General features: G+C 36.5%; 1 non-coding gene and 1 pseudogene across 1 annotated transcript; one reads left to right on the forward strand and one right to left on the reverse strand.

Annotated features, from left to right (window-relative positions):
* Positions 1 to 3,091: 3,091 nt before the first annotated feature.
* LOC138805483 (F-box-like/WD repeat-containing protein TBL1XR1 pseudogene) overlaps positions 3,092 to 22,380 on the reverse strand; it is a 32,152-nt pseudogene continuing 12,863 nt past the window's right edge.
* LOC138805491 (U6 spliceosomal RNA) lies at positions 15,860 to 15,963 on the forward strand. The gene has a single exon (XR_011365557.1). It is a non-coding gene; the product is annotated as a U6 spliceosomal RNA (small nuclear RNA).

Below are 22,380 nucleotides of genomic sequence, written 5' to 3' on the forward strand. Positions count from 1 at the left end.
AGAATAAAGATAAGTACTTAAGAGACTTCCTACATGGAGAAGAAAAAAAATATTGCTTTATGACATTTAACAGTGGCAGCTGCTCCTTATTTTATTTAAATCTGTAAGAATTCAGTCAAGTTTTTCTTACGATTAAATTTCATAATGGTAGGATTAAAAAATAATGATTTGAAGTGAATACTATAGAAAAATTACTGCATTCAGCTGATCTTCAGGAAAAAATTGTTCTCATGAGAAAATGGAAGGAAAAATGAGTAAGAACTACAAATATAGAACTTTTACAGGCTGTGAAACTTGGTCTCTTGCAATCATGTTACTGCTCAATTAGAGACAATCTTATTCATGTCTATTGGAGCAGCACGGTGGCACACAGCAGGCATTGGTGATGTTGAGAACAGCAGCAAAACCCAACACATGGATGATCATGAAGAACCAGCTTATGAGATGAACACCTTTCAGAGAAGGTTATACTTGAAAGACCCTAGACTTCAGGATAATAAAGCTCTGAATTTATACTCTTTAAATGTATGTCCTATCTTGGCTATTATGATTTAAGTAAAATAGCAGAAGAATAAAAAAACAGAAAAGATGACCATATCATAAAAATGTAGCTATTTTGGCAGCTATATTGCAGAATATCTTGACTATCATTTAAATCAGCTGGGAAAAAGTCATTAACTGTATCCAAATTAATAAATTGTCCATATCAAAATACAAAAGTACTATCAATAATCACTTCTGACTTTCAGATTTAAATTCAGTGCAATTGACAATGCATCCCTAAAGGAAATCCAGCTTAAACATACTCAAAACATTTGTGTCTATTCCTGGGAGCACATTTAAAAAATATTGCACAGATTTTTTTATTTTTATTTTTATTTTTTAAACAACAAGATAAGTCAAACACAGATGTGGACCTCTAGCAATAAAAGCAGGATATCAAGTGCCAGATACTCAGCATATTAGGTTTCCTACATAAGTCACAGGGCAGATTAGTTCTAAATACCTCTAACGTGATCCAAAACCCTAAAAACAACTGGCACAAAACCATAGCGAATGAATGCCTTTCTGGATGTAAATTAAAAAAAAAACATTACAGTATCACAGTATAGTGAAATTAAGTGTACGTATTCTTTTCACCAATAGCAAATGCTACCCTACCTTAGTAAACTAAGACTTGCTTCAATCAATGTTATTTTGTAAAAATACCAAAACAACAGATGCTGAAAATAAAAAGTTGCATTACTTGGGTTAAATAAATTTCTAGGTCAACTTAGAATAAAGGTTAAACTTTTACTAGTAAAGCCCTCAAAATAATTAGTAACAGAAGTAGTGTTATAAATTTGCTAAGCATGATTATAGGCAATTCCTTAATTAAAATATTTTAAGATAAAAATTTGACAACTACTTTCTTTAAAATTGATAGTCCTGGATTCTTATACAGATCATGACAAACTCTATTAAATCACACACATAGGCATGGTTCATGCTAACATTTATCTATTACTTTACTTTTAGCTGCATGAGCAGAAGAGGAAATTTGATTTGATACCTATATTCTTTAAGAAAATACTTGATATAAACAGAGTAAGGGACAGGATATAGTAGTGATTTCTGGGAAAAATAGCAGCATATATATATATATATTTGTAGTCACGAGTACCACAAATGCAGAATCAGAGCAGCAGTGAGTTTAGTGCAATCACTTTCTTTTCTTTTTAAAATTCTGAATCACTGCTATTTAAAAAAAACTTGAAGCAAGTCTTTTGTCTTAAAGATTATTTTTAAACTAAGGTAGCAAACATTTTGCCATGTAATGGCAGTTGTTATATGCCATTATCTTGCTTTGTATAAAAGAAAATAACATGAGAGATTTTTAATACTGGAGTTTGGTTACATTACATATTTAAGCTTCTATACAGAATGATGGACACTTTGAGAAGCTATTCCTCATCCAGAAACATTTTAATCTCTTAAAAATCAAAGCAAAACAATTTTTTTAAAAAGCCCCAAACTACTTTGCTCCTTTTCACAATAATGCACACTTTATCTATAATTTACTTATTGTTACAAAACATCAGATTTTTTTGTATCTTCACTATGGTAACTAAAGTAAAACAAAACATTTGGGCCCTTCTAGTATTTAATTGGCAGAAATATGTCCCCCAAAATAACCTATTGTATTTAAGCCATATCACTAAAATAAAATATAGTGAGACAGAGAGAGAAATAGAGACCGAGAGACAGAGAGAGAAATAGAAATAGAAACAGAAACAGAGCATAATATCCTTCTTTACGGATTTCTCTTCTAGTTTGACATGACCAAGGTCCTATGCTTTCATTTAACTTCCAATGCCCCCTTCCCTTCCACACTATGCACCAGTTGAATATATGCTCTGGGAGCTAAAAAATGTACCAAAAATCCACCTCTTCTAAAGAATGCTTTAAAGTATTTTTAAGAAAATTTTTATTGTTTAAAAGGTGAAAAAAATATAAACAAGAAACTGATTCACTCCCTTACTTCATGCATCCATAATCAAACCAAAAACAAAATTTAAAAGCAAGAACAAACTACTGCTGAGAGTTTTGTTACGTCCATTTTCTCTGTACATACAAACTGCTCACTACTGAAGGGAAAAAAGAATAGAATCAATGGTGTCTGCTGATTGATTCAAAGGGGAGAAACACGGCTGTCATTAGAATCCAAACTCTGGTACATATGGGGTCTGCTTTTATAGTGTATATTTATTTCTCTCTTCTGTTTTTCATATCCCAAACTTCAAAATGCTATTTTAGGGGCGCAGCAGATTAGATTCCAACACTTGGTGAACAGAATTCACAAACTGGGACAAAACTCTGTCATCTTCAGGGTGCAATTTTGTATATATATATATATATATATATATATATATATATATATACATATATATATATATATATGTACATATATATATATTGCATGGATATACTTCTCTTAGATTTGGTTGTAGTAGCCATGGTTCAGGTGGGACTGTAGCAGTACATGGGTCAGGGACAGTCATTTTGGCTATGTACACATTCATAGTTGGTCCATGGCTTGTAACTAGTAGCGCTATTTCTGAAGGTCTAATACACAAACTGAACCCTCTGATGCACTGGCTCAAAATTTGTCTCCTGCTGCATTCCAACAAACTTCAAAAATTCCACCTGTTCCCCTATAGCTGTGAAATAGAGCAACTATTTGTGTTCCAGATGTGCAGACATTTGTCAAAAGAACCACTTGCCAGATACTTGCCATCGGGTCTGAAAGCAACACTGTACACAGGTTCTTGGTGTTTTGTCAAAGTATGGATGCAAATCCCTCGGTCTACATTCCATAACCCAACAGTAGATTCAAAGGACGCACTTGCTAACATAAGGTTGGCATTTGGATTATTTGTCCCTGGTCCTGTTGGACTCCATTTGACAGTATAAATTACTTTATTATGAGCTTGCAAATCATGTACACAATTATCTTGTTTCATGCTCCATATCTTCAAAGTCATGTCACCAGAACAGGAGGCCATAAGATTGCCAGTGAAGTCCCACTTGATAGCATTTACTTCATATGTATGTCCCTGGAATGTTTTAATAGATCTGTATTGTCCTAATTTGCAGACTTGAATGCACATGTCTGTACTACTTGAAGCAAAGGTGTTGTTGCTCTGCCAGTCAACATCCAACGCTGGTGCCGAATGAAAAGGAGACTGCTGCTTGGCTTCACAATTATCTGGGTTTTCAATTCTATTCCATTGGTCCTGATGTCTGTTCTTGTGCCAGTACCAAGCTGCTTTGATTGCAATGGATTTAGTAGTACAGTTTGAAATTTGATATTGATATTCCTCCAGCACTGCTCTTTCTGTTGGGGATCGTTTTTGCTATTTGGGGTCTTTTATTATTCCATATGAATTTTTGGATTGCCTCTTCTATTTCCTTGAGGAATGATGTTGGAATATTGATAGGTATTGCATTGAATTTGTAAATAGCCTTGGGATGTATTGCCATTTTCACAACGTTGATCTTTCCAATCCAGGAGCATGGAAGTTTTTTCCAATTTCTAAATTCTGTTCTGATTTCCTTTTTCAAGTTTTCAAAATTTCATCATAGATGTCCTTCACTCCTTTGGTTAAGTTAATTCCTGGGTATTTTATTTTTTGTGGGGCTATTACGAATGAAGTTGCTTTCCTAATTTTAGACACCCTTTTCTCATTGTTGGCATACAGAAAAGCTATTGATTTTTGAGGGTTAATTTTATACCCTGCTATTTGGCCAAATTTTTTAATCATCTTGAGCCCCCTATGACCCAGCAAACCCACTTTTGGGCATTTACCAAATGATCACAAACAAGACCACACTAAATCTACCAGCACGACTATGTTTATTGAAGGATTATTTACGATAGCTAAGATATGAATCCAACACAGATGCCCCTCAGTAGATGAATGGATCAAGAAAATGTGGTATATATACACAATGGAATTCTATGGCTCCATCAGAAAGAATGACATGACCCCATTTGTTAGTAAATGGAAATACTTGAAAACAATTATATTAAGTGAAGTAAGCCATGTCAAAAAAAAACATAGTTTCCATGGTTTCCCTTATTTGCAATAAGTAGTATATGTATGAGTCAAGCAGAAAAGGTCAGATAAGTTGATTTTAAGGAAATGAACCCTAAGATATGTATTCAAATGTTTTATTTTTCTTTCATGCGATTGTTTCTAACACGTTTATAAGATTATTTCCTTGTTGCTTTGTATGTCCCTCCCTCACAGTATAACCCCTGCTTTCACCGTATTTGATGTCAGTATAATTTCTGGAGGGGAAGGGAAAAAAATAAATCGCTTAAATAGGGATAGATTTGGACCCATTGCAACAATGAGATGTACAAGTCGTTATGTTGATTTTTTTTTTTTTTTTTGACGGTCGTGGGGCTTGAACTCTGGCCTGGGTGCTGTCCCTCAGCTCTTCAGCTCAAGGCGAGCACTCTACCACTTGAGCTACAGCGCCACTTCCGGTTTTCTGGTCGTTTATTGGAGATAGGAGTCTCACGGTCTTTCCTGCCCTGGCTGGCTTTGAACCACGATCCTCAGATGTCAGCCTCCTGAGTAGCTAGGATTACATGCGTGAGCCACCAGCGCCCGGCAAGTCGTTATGTTGAAAACCACCTTTACAACTTTGGTGGGAGGGAGGAAGAGAGGAAGGTTGGGTGAGGATGCGGGGGTATAACGGGAATGGATGGGAAGAGGAAACAATGGAGGAGGCTACAATGCTTGATAGGAAATGGACTCATTATCTTGCCCATGTAATTGTAACCCCTCTGTACAGTATTTTCACAATTAAAAAACACATTAAGAAAAATAAATAAATACAAATAAAATTGAATAAAAATCAGGCCAGTTTAGTTTCAGGCTCTCCCCCTTCCCCCCCCCCCCCCATCCTTCCTCCAATGGAAGGGATTCAATACCAATTGGTGAAATGCCTTGATAAACAAGCAAGCCCTGGGAAAATGAAGCTCCACAAAATTACTTCAGTTAAAAGAAATTTTTGTTTGAAAACTTTAGAAAATGTACGTACAACTGATTTTCTTTTTGGGGCCCTTAAAGAAAATTGAGTGTGATTTGTATGTGTTTGTGAACATGTTCATGATAGAAATTGTTAGCAATTTGTAACAATTGTGTGAGTTTAAGTTCAAAATTCAAAAGGTTATGAGGTTTGGACATTACCAAAACATTTTTAAAGCATTTTGACATTGTTTAAAATTAGTTTTTTTAAGGATCCTTTAACTTGAAAATTCGAAAATCTGATATTTTAGAATACATAAAGCTGTTTGTACTGTAATCAATATATCTGGGTTAACAAAAAGGAGAAACTTAGAAGCTAACAGAATACCTATCTTTAGGAGTGAATGGTGAACAGGCAAAAGTGCTGTTTAGCTGGTCATGCATGGTGGAACAGGCCATGGGAGGAGTCCACGCATGGTGAAAGAGGGCAAGCTGGCACAAACACAGTTCATCTCATGCTGAAGAGTCGGATTGGGTGCGTGTCCTTTCCACAGGAAGGGCCAAGTGGCCCATCTTTATTCTGTCACTTTTTTCCTGCAGATAGACACTGAAGACATGATGGTAAAAATGAGTGATGTGAAGATCCGATTAGCATTGCTAAAACTGCCCCTTGGATGTGTTAAAATTAAAAGTAAGAAGGTCTTAAAAAGAGGGTTAAAAAGTTTATTTGTACAACGTGATTTGCTCTCAATGATATTCTGCCATTGGATATGTTTTTTTAAGGCATAAATGTGTTAAGTCTAGATTCTTGGTAAAATGATGGTGATTGTAATTTTTGCATTAAGATAATATGTTATTTGAGTTTAAACGATTTCATGTGTATCTGTTTTAAAACAAGCAGCCAAGAGGAAATGAGTAACACACCTAGCCTTGAGAGTTCAAGGGATTTTTCAAAATGCAGCTAAAGTGGATTTCTGTATATAAAGTTTAAAAGTAAAATTGTTCTAAACTTTTCCCTCAAAGTACAAAAAGGAAGAATTAGGATTGCCAAAATAATTGCTTAATTACTATTTCAGTTTGCTCTCATAGGTATTTTTTTAAACAGTTCCCAGCAGGCTCACAAAAAAGAATGAGGATTCTTGTAAGTTTGTCATATGTAACTTTGGTTCTTAGTAAGTTTCAGGTAAGGATATGCTTAAAATATACATCTATGTTGATCACCTTCTTGCTTTTAATTGGAGTAAAGTCACATTTTTGTGACTCATTGATTTGCAACTGGTTTGAATCCAGCCCGGGCAGAAAAAGGTCCGTGTGAGACTATCACCTGTACTCAGCCAGCAGAAGGCTTAAAGAGTAAGCAGAGCTGCTTAAGGATTCAAAGTGGCAGAATGTGAGCCTTGAGCTGTAGAGCTTAGGGACAGCACTCAGGCCCTGACATCAAGTCCAGCAACTAACTAAGGGAAATGCCAATGAGGCATTTTTCCCAGGGTGGAGAAGACACTCCTGGGACAAAAAAATGGAGGAGCATCCAGAGATTGTAAGCCAATGCTTGAATGGCAGAAATAATGTCAAATCCTAGAGTTATTTTTATGTGGCCCTTCAAAAATTGGTCAGAATCAGGAGGTCATGGGAAGATAGTTTGTAAGCATGCCTAAAGTCTATGATTATCTATCTTGTAAGGGACAGGAACTAGTCAGTCATCTGTGATAATACTAAAAATCTAAGGTTGTAAAATGTGGAGGATAGTTTAGATCCCAACCTCTGTATGTGTCCAAAGCTCTAATTGGCAATAACTTTTGAGCTGACTCCAGCTACATGAAATTCATCTGCTCAGGAAAAAGTTTGTAAACCTGAGAGTGTATTTCTATTGATATCTGTCTGAAGGCCTGCATAGGTAAGTCAGACATTCTTAGGTTACTAGAGATCACATTACTAAGTCATCCAGACAGATCCTTTTGCAAACCAGAAGGCTAAATAATCTACACTGCTATAGTCAGAAAAAAGGTCTGTGTATTTGTCAAAAGTTAAAATGTTGTTCTTAATGACATCTAATCCTGGTAACCTCTTTGTAAAATAGGCTAAGTATATAGGTTCCTGGTTAGGTAGGAACAACAGCCCTGAGTCAGCTTGAAGAAGTGAGAGAAGATGAATCTTTGCCCATCATCCCCTTTTAAGAACAAGGGACCACAGTCACTTTTTTAAAAAATGTGGCAAAATAGACAGAAGGAAAAGACATGGGAAAGAATAGTACAATCCTGAGCCCTCTATATCTGCCTAGTAAATCCTAGCATTAAAAGAACTATCTCATTTTAAAAAAAATTGTTATCTTGGTTAATTGTCCTGGGCTATTATCTAAATAGTCTTAAAAACTAGTGGGGTCATAGCCTGCCAAGCCTATGCAATGTATCCTTAACCAGTCTGTGTAGGAATTTGCAGCCCAGCATGAGGTGTGACAGTCCCTTGGAGCCATTGAGAGACCCTGCTACTGCGGCTGCTGCACACCCTAATGAGTAAAGTTCAATGACAGCTTGACAGTAATCTGGAGGAAATCTATATCATCATGCAGACTACCGCCACCCTGGTAAAAGTAGACTCAACTCCTGCCTGATTCCATCACCTGAAAATGCTTCCTGGTTGAACGCTGCTAATACTAAGATCTTATGGGACATTCTTTTGGTGATATCCAATAACCTCTCTATTCCCACAGTGGATAATGGGGTCAAGTATATCACTGGCTTGTCTTACGTACATCAGTGTCACAGCCTAGTTTGGCTCTGGTATGGTAATAACCTGCTTCCTCCTGGGTGTGTTTTAAAGATAAAGGAGAGATTTTTTTTTAAATCAATGGAAGTAGGAGGAGGAATTAGAACCAGCCCTAATCTTAGCCTTAAAATCTAGGAAGCTTTTCATCCCACTGGTGCCTTGAGGCTTTCTGAGAGAACTTGGTTCCACAAGTCGAAGGAAAAATGGGCAGTTTTAAATTCTAGTCACAAAGGAGCTCAAGGAATTGTAAAGAAGAGGAGTGTAGTAAAGAAAGACTTAGGAAATGAATTAGGGAAAAATTGGTATCCTCTAGATAAGAAAGGATTTAAAAAGTAAGGATTTTCTTAAAATGTTTGTAAAGAAGACAAACATCAGAAAGTTTAAGTATGTAGCAAATGGTGTGAGTATGTCTTAAAATTGGAGCTTACGAGTACAGCTGGTATAAAGGTAAGTTAGGTGTGGTATACGGAGTCAGGATTGCTGGAAGAAAATGTAAGGGCCTTTGTTACTGTTAATTTTGTTACTCAAGATCGGACCTTGTAGATTGGTGTCCTTTGTAAAAAGAGAATCAGCACAGTCCATCTATTGATCTGAGATCCCAATACCAAACTGTAAATATAGAAGACTGTGACTATTAGGAGACCATGATTGTTCCCCTTGTTCTAGAAGAGGAGAGAATGAAGAGCCAAAGTAACTCCAATTTGAGATTAACCACACCATATTGTGATAAGCTGCCCTCAGAGTAACCCCAAGATAGAGAAAAAAATACAGGTTGCCACCCACTCTGCCCACCCTTAAGAAAGAAGAACAGTTGCCCAAGTGTTCCAGGAACAGGAAAAACCAATAGTTCAGAAAAAGGGCAGAGCAGTTAGGGTGGACTCAAACGAATCCTGTAACTGCTTGTGAGGAAATTCCCTAAACTTGTTTGTTCAGTACTATAAAAGCTGTGCTGATTGTGCTCTGGGACTCTTAATGTCACCGGTTACCTGATGTGTGGAGGACCAAGCTTGAGCTTGCAAATAAATGTCTCTTTTGCTGTTCCCATTGGTCGTGGTCTCTGGTGGTCTTTCATGGGTCCCAAGTCCATACAACAGGGCTTGATACAAAATGTATCTTCCCAGGGAATTAAATGATGTCATTTATAACTAAAAGTATTTAGGGTCATTATTAACATCTTACACCTGCTGAGGTTTTTATTTATACTTCTCTTTCTTCCTTTCTTTCTTCCTCCCACTCTTTCTTCCACTCTTTCTTTCTTTTCTATGCTTTTTTCTTTCTTTCTTTTTTCTTTCTTTCTTTTTCCCTTACTTTCTTTCTTTCTCCTTCCTTCCTTCCTTCCTTCTTCCTTCCTTCCTTCTTTCCTTTCCTTCTCTCCTCCTATTCTATTTTTCTTTTTTTCTCTTTCTTTTCTCTTTCTTCGCTTTTTTTCTCTTTTAGGAAATGAGTATGAATTTAGATATTTTGTTGGCTGAACAAGTATTCTACCATTATAACAATCCTTTTTTCAATGTAGTTACTTTGCTCATAGATTATCAGTTTTGCTGAGGCCTGAACAGAGGCTAAGTTCTTCAACTCTGTCTGCCAAGTAACTAGTATCACAAATGCATTCCAACATGCCAGGCTTTAAGATGTTATGAGAATCTTATTACTTTCCTTGCACACTGGTTCTGAACAGTGATCTTCTCAATTTCTACCCCTTTAGTTAGTGATGTGAGCTCCAATAGCCTGGCCTCAGTATAGATTGTCTACATGAATGATAGAAGCCAATTTCACTTTAATCTCTTTTTTGCCAGTCCAGGACTGTTATAATTTTATTTCTAGACAATGTTGTGTATATGTGCACGTTAGCGTTAAAATGTTGCTTCCCCCCCCCTTTTTTTTTTTCCTTTTTTGTATTTCTTGGTCATGGGGCTTGAATTCCAGGCCTGGGCGATGTCCCTAAGCTTTTTAGATAAAGGCTGGCATTTACCACTTGAACCACAGTGCCACTTTCGGTTTTCTGGTGATTAATTGAAGGTAAGAGTGTCAGGGATTTCATGCAAGGGCTAGCTTTGAACTACCACCCTAAGATATCAGTACTTGAGTGGCTAGGATTACAGGCATAAGCCACTGGCTCCCAGCTAAAATGTTACTTATTTTAAGTTCTCTGATTTAGTTGGGGAACTAGCATGAGTGTGTAGAAAGGTAACTTTCAAGTCATCTCTCTAAATAATTTCAGAGATTCATTTTCATAATATTTGTTGCAGTGATCAATAACAGAAGCTTTCCAAAGTAACAGAATGATCTATAATTTTCTCCTTCCCATAGGTATTATTGGAAGAAAATGAAAGAGATCTAAGTCTAAGTCAATATGCACTATAATTCTGCATAGAATCTTTATTTTTTAATATTTTTATTAATGTGAAAATACAATAAAGAGGGGTTACAATTACACGGGCAAGATAGTGAGAACATTTCTTTTCAAGCATTGTTGCCTCCTCCTTTGGTTCCCAATATCATCCCTTCCCCTCTCAACCCCCCAAAACGACCCCCCCCCAGAAGTTGATGTTAGGCGAAATGAACTTCAAGATAAGCATTCAAAAATTTTTTTTCTTGCGATTGTTTCCAACTTATTCATAAGATGATATCTTTATTGCTTTGTATGTACTTCCCCAGGGTGTAAGCCCTGCTTTCACTGTATTTGATGTTGATATAATTTGTGGAGGAGAAGGGAAAATAGGTTTTAAATAGGGTCACAGGTGGCCCTATTACAACAATGAGATGTACAAAACGTTATGTCAATTTTTATTTAATTATGAAAGTAAAATACAGAGAAATTACAATTACATTAGCAAAGTAATGAGTACATTCCTTATGAAGCATTGTTGTCGCCTCCTCTGTTTCCCCTTCCCATCACTTCCCATCTCCCACCACTACCACCAAAGTTGGTAAGATCATTTTTTGTCATAACTTGTTGTACATCTCATTGTTGCAATGGGTTCAGTTGTATCCCTATTTAAACAAAGATTCCACTGTAAAAACATCTGCTCCTGGGCTTTTCTTAGACGGGAGGTCTCTTATTGCTGTTTCTATTTCAATGCTTGATTTAGGCCTCTTAAGATGGTTTAACTCATCTTGGTTTAATTATGGCATGTCAATATTTGCTAGGAAAAGGTCCAATTCTGCCAAGTTCTTGAACTTATTAGCATAAAGTTTTGAGAAATATTCCCTTATAATGTTCTGAATCTTGGTTGTTTCTGTGGTGATGTTTCCATTCTCATCTCTGAGTTTATTTATTTGGGTGTATTCTCTTATTTTTCTGATAAGATTTGCTAAGGGTCTGTCAATTTTGTTAATTTTTTAGAAGAACCAACTATTTGTTTTGTTGATTCTTTCTATAGTTGTATTTGGATTCTAATTCATTTAATTCTGATTTAATTTTAATTATTTCTTTTCATCTAATGGATTGGGGTTTATCTTGCTGCTCTTTTTCAAGAAGGCTCAGCTGTCTCATTAAATTGCTGGTTTCAGATCTCTCCAATTTGTTGATGTAAGAACTCAGACCTATAAACTTGCCCCTGAGTAGTGCCTTTGATGTGTCCCAGATGAGCTGGTAATTTGTGTGCTCATTTTTGTTGAATATCATGAACATTAAATTTCCTTTCTAATCTCTTCTCTGACCCACTAGTGGTTCATCAGTGTGTTGTTCAGCCTCCATGTGTTACTGCACTTTCTTTGGTGGCTTTTTCTGTTGAGTTTTAATTTTATTCCCTTGTGGTCTGAGAGAATGCAAGGAATAACTTCAATGTTTCTAAATTTGCACAAGTTTGCCACCTAAAATGTGGTCTATTTTAGAAAATATTCCATTGTTGCTGAGAAGAACGTGTATTCTGATGCTGCTTGGTGAAATATTCAGTAGATGTCTGTTAAATCTAGTTGATCCATGCAGTTGTTTAGATTTGCGGTTTCTCTGATGAGGTTTTGCCAAGTTGATCTATCTAGTGAGGAAAGTGGTATGTTAAAGTCTCCAACAATTAATGTCTTTGTATTTATGTGGGATTTGAGGGAAAGTAGTGTTCCTTGCTTGAATTTGGGTGTTCAGTTGTTTGGCGAATAGATATTTAGAATTTTAATATCCTCCCGAAGGAGAGATACCTTAATTAGTATGTAGCGACCTGCTTTATCTCTTCTCACTAATTGTAATTTGAAGTCAATTTTATATGGTATTAGGATTGCAACTCCCGCCTGTTTATTGGGGCCATTTGCTTGGTAGATTTTGTTCCAGATTTTCACATTCAAAATGTGTTTGTTTTTATGGGAAGATGTGACTCCTGAAGGGAGCAGATAGAAGGATCTTGCTTTTTAATCTAACTAGACAATCTATGTTGCTTAATTGGAGAGTTAAGTCTGTTAACGTTGAGAGATAGGACTGAGAGGTATTTGGGAGTTCCTGCCATTTTATCCATCAGGTGCTATAATTGTATTCTACACATTTATTGATTAGTTACCAATTATTCTCAAATTTTAATATATTAAAATACTTTCTTTTTTTTCTTATTTTCTTGGCCACGAAATCAGCAACACCTCAGTCAACATTTCTCTCATAGAACTTTTCACATGGGTTGGATAAATCTTGACCTGAGTTCCAGTCTTCTGAGAACTCACTCATCTGCTTAGGATTTGATGCTGGCTGTTGGAAAAGAGCTCAAGGAAGGATGTCATTTAAAGCCTTACAACTTTATTCTTTACCAGGGTATTCTCCTGCTGCTTTGGTTGCTGAGAGTGTGAACAAGAGCAAGCATTCCATGGGGAGCAAGGAGACACCATATGAACTTTACTTACTGAGATTTCTGAGTGATTTGCTATCACATGTACTGTATTTTGCAAGTCGAATCTGTCAAAACTACCAGTTTTAAGAGATAGGAGGAGCGTTAAAAGAACTCTTAGAGACAAATACATCTTCAACCTATTTGGTTCCAAGCATTCCTTCTAATGCTTATTCAGCAGGTACTGAAACTTGTGTTGGCTGTATCTATGTGTCTTTCTCATGTGTGCATGTATACATGTGTATATGTATGTGTGTATTTGTGTGTATAACATACATGTGTACATACATAAGGGCAATTGCACAAATATATGCATACTTAAATAGATGTACATATACATATATATGCATATATATATATATATATATACATATATATCAGGTGTTCAGTGGTTGATTTAATCTACAGTTTACAGCACATTGTCATTCTCACAAAATGTACATGATAAACTGCTCTGAGGATCTGTGCTCACTTCCCCCATTACCTTACTTTTCAACCCTGTGAACAACTTCAGCCTACTTTCCATAGGATACCTTTGTTTTTGTTACTTACTGATAATAAAAGAAAAAGGATGTTTGTAAAAGAAAAAGATCTTTTAGGTCACTGGTTAAAGTATCTTATCCGTCCCAATGATTCCTATGAGACACAATTTATAATAGTACTAAAAGTGAAAAGGAATTCCTAGATCTGTTGTTTTACCATTTAGAATGGCAAATAATAATTTCACGGCACTGTTATAACTCTTAAAGAATCCAAGGGTACCTGATGGTCCTTATCATGTTCCCACAAAACCAGTGGATTCTGAAGGATAATAGTAGACCAGCAGATATTCTAAGAAGCAGTCATGGAGCATGTAAGAGAAAGAGAGGAAATGATAGAGAGTGAAAGAGAGAGAGAAATATAATTCTTAAAGTGCATAACAGATGAACAAGAGCTGTATGAGAATATTCATACTGCTATCTTTAGACTTTACAGGTACATTTGAAAATATTGGATATATGATAACCCATCAACATAAAATATAAAGTGATTTTGAAAAAAATAAAGATTACTCAGAATAAATTATAAATGCAAAAACAATGTTCACAGAAGCAAACTCTCAGAGATATTTCATGACTTTTAAACGGACAAAGTGGCTGAAGTTAGTATAAATTTAGAAGTATGACAGTACATAAAAATATAAAAATATATTCATATATTTCATTATATAACCCAAAGCAAAAAGCAAATGTTGTTTAGATGAGTTTTTTTAAAATAGAGTTTCTCAGGTGCTGGGTCGGTGGCTCAGGGGTAGAGTGCTTGCCTTGCATGCATGAGGTCCTGGGTTTGATTCCTTAGCATCACATAAGGAGAAAAAGACAGAAGTGGTGCTGTGCCTCAAGTGGTAGCACTAACCTTGAGCTGAAGAGCTGAGGGACAGAATCCAGAACCCAGAGTCCAAGCCCCACAACCAAAAAAAAAAAAAAAACAAAAAAAAAAAAAACTAAGCAAAACACATTCTTCACTTTTGTGGCCTCAACTCTGTAATACCACTGATTCAGCCTAGGGCTAAGATTTTCGGTGTGGACATTTATCAACACTCCTGATTCAGACTCTACTTGAGAAAATTTTTAATCAATATTGTGTTAATTTTGCTCTTTGTAAATTCACATGCACCTGTAAAAAATGGTTTGGCCATCCCAGTAACATTCTCAAAGTACCTCGTAATGACAACTTACAAAAATTTGTATTATATTATAACAAGGAAAAGAATGCTACAAATAAAGAAAAACAATAATTAAATATTAATGATTAATAAAATAAAAACCAAATACCAGTGTTTCCAATCTTTCAAGTGTACTACATATTAGATTTTACTATTTCTCATATTCCTGTACATTTAAAACTGGCTAAAATTATGATGTTCAACGAGTTTTATAGGCTATGAGAAGTCTTTAAAGTTGCCCTCTAAGATTACTACTTATGTCTCATCTCATAATTTATATATGGCTTATATCATCATTTGTTCCTCGCTTAAATATAAAGAATGGAAGCCCTAAAGTTTTAACAGAAACTTTATAGTAAAAGTCTTAACTCTTTGCTCTGTTTCTTTACACAAAGACTTTGCAACTTCTCATTAGTAGCGTTTCTATAAACTCTGAAATGGACATACTTAGTAGTATATGTCTGCTACCATAAATCTTAAATACTTTATGGAAAAGTTTTTTGACCTGACAAAAAGTCTTAATTTTGGCATATATAAGCAAATTCCCAAAATTAAACATACTTAAAACATTAAATTGTTTGGAGGGAGGTCCAGTCGTGAGTCCTGAACTCTGGGCCTGAGTACTATCCCTCAGCCCTTCAGCTCAAGGCTTGCACTCTAACACTTGAGCCACAACAGCACCATGTCCAGTTTTTTTCTGCTTATGTGGTGCTGAGGATTAGAACCCAGGGCCTCATGCAAGCAAGGCATGTGTTCTACCATTGATCCAGCTTCCCAACCCAAAAAATTAAAACTTTTAACAAACCTTAACACTTGCTGCAGTATTTATTATGACAGGTGACTTGTATAGAATAACTGAATTCCTCTTGCTACACATCTCTTGAACAACTAATATCCGGAATTAATTTGTTTTTGACATTATCAATCTTGAATTTATTCTTAAATATGTGCTTATGTAAGAAATATATGGTTCTAAAATTTCACAACAATATTTTTGAAATTACATATTGTTGAATTATCTAGTTTAAGAAAATCAATTCCACTTTATATATAAAAAATGTTCTGTGCTCAATTCGGCAGCACATACACTAAAATTGCAACAATACGCAAATTAGCATGGCCCTTGCGCAAGGATGACACACAAATTCGTGAAGCGGTCCATATTTTACAACAGATGCTGGAGGGGATGTGGCCAGAAGGGAACCCTAATGCATTCTTGGTGGGAGTGTAAACTTTTTCAACCACTTTGGAATGTAGTATGGAGGTTCCTCAAAAGACTCCACATAGATCTCCCCTATGTCCCAGCAATCCCGCTTTTGGGCACTTACCCAAATGTTTACAAACAAGACCACACTAAAGCTACCAGCACAACTATTTTTATTGCAGCACTATTTACTATAGCTAAGATATGGAACCAACCCAGATGCCCCTCAGTAGATGAATGGATCAAGAAAATGTGGTATATATACATTATGGAATTCTATGCCTCCATCAGAAAGAATGACATTGCCCAATTTGTTAGGAAATGGAAAGACTTGGAAAAAATTATATTATGCGAACTAAGCCAGGCCCAAAGAAACATAGGTCCCATGGTTTCCCTTATTTGCAATATCTAATATATGTCTGAGTCAAGCAGAAAAGTTCAGATAAGTTGATGTTAGGGAAATGAACCCTAAGATATGTATTCACATGTTTATTTTTTCTTTCATGCGATTGTTTCTAACACATTTATAAGATTATTTCTTTGTTGCTTTGTATGCCCCTCCCCCACAGTATAACCTCTGCTTTCACTGTATTTTATGTCAGTATAATTTGTGGAGGGGAAGGGGAAAATCAAATCATTTAAATAGGGATACAGTAGGACCCATTGGAACAATGAGATGTACATGTCTTTATGTCGAAAATGAACTTTACAACTTTGGTGGGGGCGGGGGAGCAGGGAGGATTGGGGGGGCAGGAGGAAGATGGTAAGGGATGGGAAGGGGAAACAAAGAAGGAAGTCACAATGCTTGATAAGAAATGTACTCATTATCTTGCCTATGTAATTTTAACCCCTCTGTACAGTATTTTCACAAAAAAAAAAAAAAAAGATTACACATAGACCTCCCCTATGACCCAGCAATCCCACTTTTGGGCATTCACCCAAATGATCACAAACAAACAAGACGATAGTAAAACTACCAATACAACTATGTCTATTGCAACATTATTTACCATAGCTAAGATATAGAACCAACCCAGATGCCCCTCAGTAGATGAATGCATCAAGAAAATGGTGTGTGTGTGTGTGTGTGTGTGTGTGTGTGTGTGTGTGTGTGTGTGTGTGTTTATGGGAATTCTATCGTCCATCAGAATGAATGGCATCACCCAATTTGTTACGAAATGGAAAAACTTGGAAAAAATTATATTAACTGAAGTAAGCCAAGTCCAAAGAATCATAGGTCCCATGGTATCTTTTATTAGCATTAAGTAAATATATGTCTGGGATAAGCAGAAATGGTCAAAAACTATGTGCATATGACTAGATAAGGTAATGTTAAGCTAAATGAGCTCCAAGATAGGAACACGAGTGTTTTTTCTGTCTTTCTTGCTGTTGTTTCTAACGTAATTATAACGTACAATGTGATTTTTTAATTTTTTATATGGTCCTTCCACACAACATAACCCCTGTTTTCACTGTATTTGATGTCGTTGCACCTGCGTCTTGAATATACACTTCTCTAATTTGTGGAGGGAAAGGGAAAAAACAAAATGCTGAAATAGAGATACAGGTTGACCCATTGTAACAATGAAATGCACAAGACACTATGTTGAAAAACGAACTTTACAATTTAGGCGGAGTTGGGAGGGGGGTGGTGAGGAGTGTAATTGTGGAGGTGGAAGGGAAGGGATGGTGGGGGAAAAACAAAGGGGAGGTAACAATGCTTGATAGGAAATGTACACAATACCTTGCTCATGTAACTGTAATTCCTCTGTACAATATTTTTACAATAAAAAAGTTTAAAAATGTTCTGAGATGGAAGAGTTTTTTCTATTATTTTACCCATATAATATCGTTAACAAAGAAATTAATGCAATACACTGACCTGAAGATATTTTGAATGAGTGTGTGTGTGTGTGTGTGTGTGTGTGTGTGTGTGCATATGCATGCTTGTGCATGTGCATACCTGATTGTTGGCGTGAGCAGAGTTTGAACTAAAGGCTTCAAGGACTTGTTAGGCCTTTCCTCTCTAGATTGGTCAGCTAATATATTAGCTACATCTCCATTCCTGGCCCTTTTCTAGTTCATTTAAATTTTTGAAAAATAATCTTATGGGTTTTTTTTTTTTGCCCTGATTGGCTTCCAACACTTATCCAAAGATCTCAAACTCCTAAGTAGATATGCCAAGTGGACAGGATTACAGGAGTGAAAACCAGCACATGGCTTTACGAATAATTTTAAAAGTAGAAGAAACTTTACTTCACAGAGACCTCTTTTATCATTTCCTACCTTTAAAGCATTTTGGAGTGATTACATGTTAATTTATTTCGTTTTGGGATTCTTACAAAACAGTAACTGATGGTATTTAAAAGTTTTAGTACTTTTTAGCCGGGTGCTGGTGGCTCACGCCTGTAATACTAGCTACTCAGGACGCTGAGATCTGAGGATTGCGGTTCAAAGCCAGCCCGGGCAGGAGAGACCGTGAGACTCCTATCTCCAATAAACCACCAGAAAACCAGAAGTGGCGCTGTAGCTTAAGTGATAGAGCACTCGCCTTGAGCTGAAGACCTGAGGGACAGTGCCCAGGCCCAGAGTTCAATCCCCACAACCGACAAAAAAAAAAAAAAAAGTTTTAGTACTTTTTAAAAAGTATACTAGAACTGTGAAACAGAAGAAATTTGGCTCTCTTCGGACCTCAATTTACAATCTTAGTTTGTGCATGATAACCCAATATCACCAACAGAGTCTGTGTTGAAGATAAAATGTGACAAAAAGCAATTACCATGGGCATAATTGTTATGTTATTATTTATTGGACAATATGAATATTGAATTGAGAGTATAAGAGAATGGAGAGATTTTACCTACCATTTTTGTATTGCTGAAAGGCTTTTGGAATCTTTGACTCATTTCCTTCCTCACTGTGTGTCTTTAGGCTATGCACTTAGTGCCTTTAATTATAATTTTCTCAACACTAATCTCCATCTTGATACACACAAAGGCCTGGATGAGCTGCCAGCTCCAACTCAGGCCTTGGGAGAAAACAAGACAGTCATTTAGCAGGTCAGAGGAACCTGCCCAGACCTACCAGGCTCAACCCATCCCAGGAAATAGTCACTCACCCCAAGCAGAGGAAGTTCTGCTCCCAGGAGTGGCTTTCTTCATTGGGTGAACAGAGCCAGAGGCTGCCCCTCACTACAGCAGCTTAGACAATAAATTGAAATTCAGTAAACATAACCCTGAGAAAGGCTTGAGGCTGGACTCTGAGAATATCTCAGAAGCTAGCCCCTCAGGAAAGAACTACTGTTTGCTGAAAGGCCTCAACTCAACCCAGAACCTAGCCTCATGTCATCATTTCCAAACTAGAGGGCACAGACATCTCCCTCTTCTGCGATACTGAAAACAGATCCCTCTCCCACTGAACTATTCTGGGAGGAGGATCACAAAATCCTGGGTAAAGCAAAGCATTTTTCAGCTTGCCCAAACAAACTGACTTAAGTAATCAATCAAGCTGCAGGAAAACCAAAGACCACAAGCAGACCAGAGACTCCACCAAGAGACTGGTTATGGACACAGGGAGATACAGAATCTTCCCATCCCCCACACCCCAAAAAATCAAAGGCCTTTCTTTTTTGTACCTTATTTTTAATTTTTTTAAAATTTTAATTTTTTAAAATTTTTGTTTTATATTATTTTTTCCTCATATAAATTTTATTTTAGGTGTATATGTGTGTGTTTTTTTTTCTGTACTGACCTTTTGATCGTTTTCTTTTTCTTTCTTTTCTCATTCTTTTCACTTCTTCTCCTTCATTCTTTTCTGCATGACTTAATTGCTGTTCTGCTCACCCACAAACATAGCCGTCATCGATATTAGATCTTATCCTCCATTGTGTACACACTTAATCCAGAAATTTATTACTCAATTCAAAACCTCTAAGACTTAACTTCTTTAATAGCAGTATTACCTCTTTATAACCATATAATATTTTAAACATTTTTATTTTTCTAGTTGTTCATGTCTCCTTTCTATCGCTCCCCTCCTCTCATCCCGTCCTCATTCTTCTCTGAATACTATTCCTTTAAACTTGCAGTTTTTAATGGTTTCACTTTTTAATTTTAAATTTTTGTTTTTCCATATTTTTCTTCTCTCTCTTTTATCTTTTTCTTCTTTTTTTCTTATTCTTTCTTTCTTTTTCTTTTTTCCTTTTTTTCTCTCTATGCTATCATTCTGTCCAATCCATTTCCCTCTTTGAGAGGAGGACATGGTTAATTCCACTCTCCCTCACCTTCCCAAATCCCTCTAATAGTATTTTTCCCCACATTTTCCCTAAATCTAATAATTTCTGGTTGCCAAATTCTCCTTTGCTCTTCTTAGGCCATTAAGCCATAGTTGTTTAGTGTTCAATAGATTGTATCTCTTGAACAAGATTGTATCTGCAGACTTTTGACAGTGCAACTACAGACTTTGTTTGATAGTTACCTTAAAATAGTGTTCTAGCACAAAACTGGTGTTATTCTCATCCCAAATGGGCAGAAAAAGCTGGAAAAACACAAGAAAAATGGCAATCCCGGGGATCTCAACTCCTACTCATGACAATCAGGGGACAGAACGGATAATGAATAATCCAGAGGAGAGTTCCCAAAAAGCTCTACAAACACTACAGGTAAACAGCATAAATGAAAAGAGTGAAAACATGCAAAGGTCTCAATGTGAGCATGATAGGGAGAGAGAGGAGGCAAACCAAAGATCAATACAAGAGTCTCATGAGCATGAGGAAGCTACTCAAAGATTGATATAGGAATTTCCTGAGCAGATTGAGAACACTTAAACAGAAATAAAGGAATTGCGTGAGCAGGTTCAGATCAATCAAAGAGATAGATAGCAATTACGTGAGCTGGCTGAGAACAAAGTCAGCAATGGTGTGAACAGGCTGAGAACACTCAAAGAGAAGTACAGGAAATGCATGAACGTGAGGATGCTAATCAAAGAAAAATACAGGAACTGAGAGATAGGGCTAAGAATAGACAAATATCAATGGAGGCATTCATGGAATACAAAACCAGAGAGCTGAAAGAAATCAGGGAGACATGAGCTGGTAAGGGGGCTCAGTGGTAGAGTGCTTGCCTTGCATGCATGAGGCCCTGGGTTCAATTCCTTAGCACCACATAAGCAAAAAGAAAAAAAGCCGAAGAGGTACTGTGGCTCAAGTGGTAGAGTGCTAGCCTTGAGCTGAAGAGCTAAGGGACAATGCCCAGGCCCAGAGTTCAGGCCCCATGACCTGACCCCCCCCCAAAAAAAAAGAAATCAGGGAGACCAGGAAGGGGATGCTCAGTGGAGCCAATCAGAAGGAATGAGAGTCCAAGGAAATCATAACAAATCAACTAAGTGATTTGAGAATAAACACGGAACATCAAATTAAGGAAGTAAACAAGGTCACACATGATCTAGAACAAAGTTACAACAAAGAATTTGAAGCCATCAAAGCTGATCAATTAGAAGGAAAAAAAAACAAGTAGAAAGTCTTGGCAGTATGTTAGACCATGCAGAAGATCGAAACTTGTGGATTTAACAACCTAGATATTATAGAGAAAGAACATACAACCATCCAAGACAAGTCCAAGAAATAAGATAGATCTATTTCAACACTTGGAAGACACCATCAGAAGGACTAATGTGAGGATAATGGGTGTAGAGGAACACCTAGAGAGAGATTTTAATGGTCTAGGAAATTTGTTTAACAGGATCCTAGCAGAGAACTTCCCAAACATACAAAAAGATAGGCCTATTCAGATATAAGAAGCTTTTTGAACTCCAAATCGACCAGACCAGAACGGGACATCCTACCGTCACATTATAATCCCCAAAGGATCAATTCAGACCAAGGAAAGGATCCTTAATTCAGCAAAGGAGAAAAGATAAATCACCTATGAAAGGAAACCAATTAGAATCACCTCAGATTTCTCAGCAGAGACAATCAAAGCAAGAAGAGCCTGGCATGATGTATGACATGCACTAAAGACAAACAACTATCAACCAAGAATACTTTACCTCATTAAACTCTCCTTCATAACCTCAGGTCAAATAAAAACCTTCCATAGCAAAGAAAAATGGAAATAATATATCTCCACCAAACCAGCCCTACAGAAGATACCTAAAGATGTCCTAAACATACAAAACCAACAAGTCCAAAGTAAAGGCCATGAATCTACACTCAAACTGAGAATCCAAGAACCATAGGAAGAACCCAGGTGCCACAACTCCTAAGAAGGTGGATAAAATGGCAGGAACTCCCAAATACCTCTTAGTCCTATCTCTTAACATTAACGGGCTTAACTCTGCAATTAAGCAACATAGACTGTCTAGTTGGATTAAAAAGCAAGATAC

Source organism: Dipodomys merriami, unplaced genomic scaffold (assembly GCF_024711535.1).
Source record: "Dipodomys merriami isolate MVZ:Mamm:240054 unplaced genomic scaffold, mDipMer1.0.p SCAF_396, whole genome shotgun sequence".
NCBI lineage: Eukaryota > Metazoa > Chordata > Mammalia > Rodentia > Heteromyidae > Dipodomys > Dipodomys merriami.